Source organism: Citrus sinensis, chromosome 2 (genome assembly GCF_022201045.2).
Source record: "Citrus sinensis cultivar Valencia sweet orange chromosome 2, DVS_A1.0, whole genome shotgun sequence".
NCBI classification, from domain to species: Eukaryota; Viridiplantae; Streptophyta; class Magnoliopsida; order Sapindales; family Rutaceae; genus Citrus; species Citrus sinensis.
Window position 1 is genome coordinate 13,583,136 of NC_068557.1, and position 3,083 is coordinate 13,586,218.

Genomic DNA, 3,083 nt, shown 5'->3' on the forward strand with positions numbered 1-3,083 from the left:
ATCTCTCCAAAAAGTATTGGCATTGGTGCTATTTCTCTTACCGATGATGTGGACACTTCAAGAGTAGTCCATTGAATCGCTCCTATATTTTGAAAAACTGCTCGTCTTCTCTCTAGGTAAACTCTAAAATTTCCCTGCGAATAGCATTGGTTTTATGCACTGGGAAATATTTATTCAAAAATTTAGTTACCATTTATTCCCATGATGTGATGTTATTGGCAGGTAATGTATGGAGTCATGAACGAGCTCTATCTTTTAAAGTCAATGGGAATAGTCTAAGTTTAACATCATCATTTGAAAAATTCTCATATCTAAATGTTTGACAAACAACATGAAAATCATTCAAATGATTATATGGGTCCTCATTTCCTAGGCCATAGAATGTTGGGAGACAATTTATCACACTAGGTTTTAGTTCAAAACTCCTAGCAACTACATTTGGGTATTTTATGCATTATGTGCTCAAATTAGCTAAGGGACTAAAGTAGTCCTTAAATGACCTCTCATGCGGTGGTGCTTGTTGTTGCAAATCCATTTTATTTTTAACGCGTTTGTGTGTGCGCAGTGTTTTTTCTAATTCATGGTTTATAGGCTCAAGATTAGGTAATAATGACCTACGACCATGCATGCAAAGAACACAAAATAAATAGAAACAAAATAAATAAAGAAAAAGAAAAAGGAGAAATTACGGTACTAACCTTATTACGCTGTTAAAATCTTTCTATAAAAAACACACTAAAAAACATTCGTAAAATAAATTAACGAAAATTAATTAATAAGATAAATAAAAATTACAAAGAAAAACAACTTAAAAATTAAATTGCAGAATTGTAAAGAATAGAGAAAGAAAAGAAATTATTACCTCTAAATGCAGATTCGTTTTTTCTTTTTTTTAATAAATAAAATACAAGAAAACAAATAAAAGAAATTATTCACAACAAATAATTCTACGAATTAAAATAACTTACCTCCCCGGCAACGGCGCCAAAAACTTGTTGTGCAAATTTTATTGAACTCGTAAGTGCACGAATCTATTGTAGAATAGATTAATGGTGACGAGTGTCGATCCCACGAGGAGGTAGTTTTTATTATATGTAGAATTAATTTTGTATGAGGGTGGTTGGATTTGTGGTGAAAGTGACGTAGATTATCCTAAAATTGGAATTGAAATGGCGAGAATAAATTGAAGAGAAATCTACTGAAATGACGTACTTGGGTATCTGGATCCGTATCAACATGCACCATGGGATAAATATTCCTTATTAATGCCAATTAAATCATGAGGGGGGAATCAACACCTTATAAAACCACACTCTAATCAATATGGTGCTAAGGGTTTATCGTGTCAAATAATAATAATCTTGTACCAGGGAGCCGTGAAACCAGAGCAGTATCTAAACAAGATTATTATTATTTGTCTACGAGAAGTCAAAACATCCATAAAAAATAGAGGGGAAGAGAAAATAAATTTACCAAATAAAGCCCATGACACATGTTGAGACTTCACCTTCAACCCAAGCTTGAAAGAAAATTAGCTACTCATAATTGAACTAGAGGCAAAAATTGAAAATTTATTAAAATACATAGAAAATACAAGATGGAGAAGAAATTACAGAAAATAGAGTCCAAAAATGGATTCAGAGATATCAAATTAGGGGGGGGGGAGGCCCCCTTTTTATACATACATTGAGTAAATCATGGCCATCAGATTAAAAATAGTTTGGACGCTCAGGATTGTGCCACGTCATTAGTCAATAGTACGCGGTTTGACCACGAGGTTTGAACAGTGACATGGTTTGACTCGGCTTGAACAGTAACGCGGTTTGGTTGAAAATAATCCTGTGTATATGCAAGTACTGTGCGCGCAATTTTTGGTACACTAACATGCTGCCACGTCACCAATCAACAGTGTATAAGAATTTTAGTCCAACAGGATCGTGACACCTCATCAGTCAATACTACATCATCGGTCAATGCACGTCATCGATCCATCTATGTGAACAGTGTCGTGAACAGTAACGTAGACAGTACTGTACATGTGAACAGTGCTATTTTTCCTTTTATGCTCCTCCTAAGGTTTTTTACCGTCTTGAGTTCAAAAGTGATGTCTGTTGTGCCGTCTGATCTCTCGTTCATTGTGAAATGACCATAATGCCCCTAAATATATAAAATACTTAATTAAAATAAAACACACGTAATTAAATCACAAGAAGTTTAAATACATAAAAGTAAGGGTGTTAGTAAGACTTGAAGTATAAAATGACGATTTCCTTCTTTATAAATATACATTTGCTAACACTCAACAGTAAGCTAGAAACTAAATTCGTTCTATCTTACAAGGGCGACGTAAAGTCACTGTGATTGCCTCCTATTGAGTATCCGAGCATTAAAAAAGAAGATTGGAACCTTTTTGTCGACAACATTTTATCTGAAGAATTTTAGGTGTGTTGTTTGTTAATATTACTTGATTTATTTGTTGCTAGTTACTAATAATCCGTGGTAACTCTTTTGTTCTTTGTTATACTATTCGTGTAGGAAAAAAGTAAGAAAGCATAAGATAAAAGAGCAAAGAATGTCTACAACCATCAATTGGGTAGCACAGGATATGGTGGCATGTTATATAGAAAAGTGTGTATGGTAAATAATTTAATATAGTTATGCAATATAACCCAACTAATGCATATAATATAATATAATCAATTCTTTTTGTTTTCTGTCAACTTGTAATAGAAAACGAAGAATGAAGTTTTTGAGTGAGAGATTGACTGTAGTGAAGCTTGGTTAATGGCATGAGCGGATCGAGATGCAAATATGCTTCTAAAGTGATGCCAATTGTTGAGAAAATAGTAAGTCACTTGTATACTTAATTCTTATGTATTTTAACTAATAACTTGTAGATTTATAATTGTCATTATTATTAATACAGATTTCAAATTTTGTTGTAGCTCAATAACTGCGATTGTTATGAATTCCATTTATAGTATGTGCATGTGTGTATGTATGTATGTATAATACATTTTGTAATAACTGTCCAATAACATTTACAAGTGACATAAGCTCAGTAATACTTTAACAAAACTAAC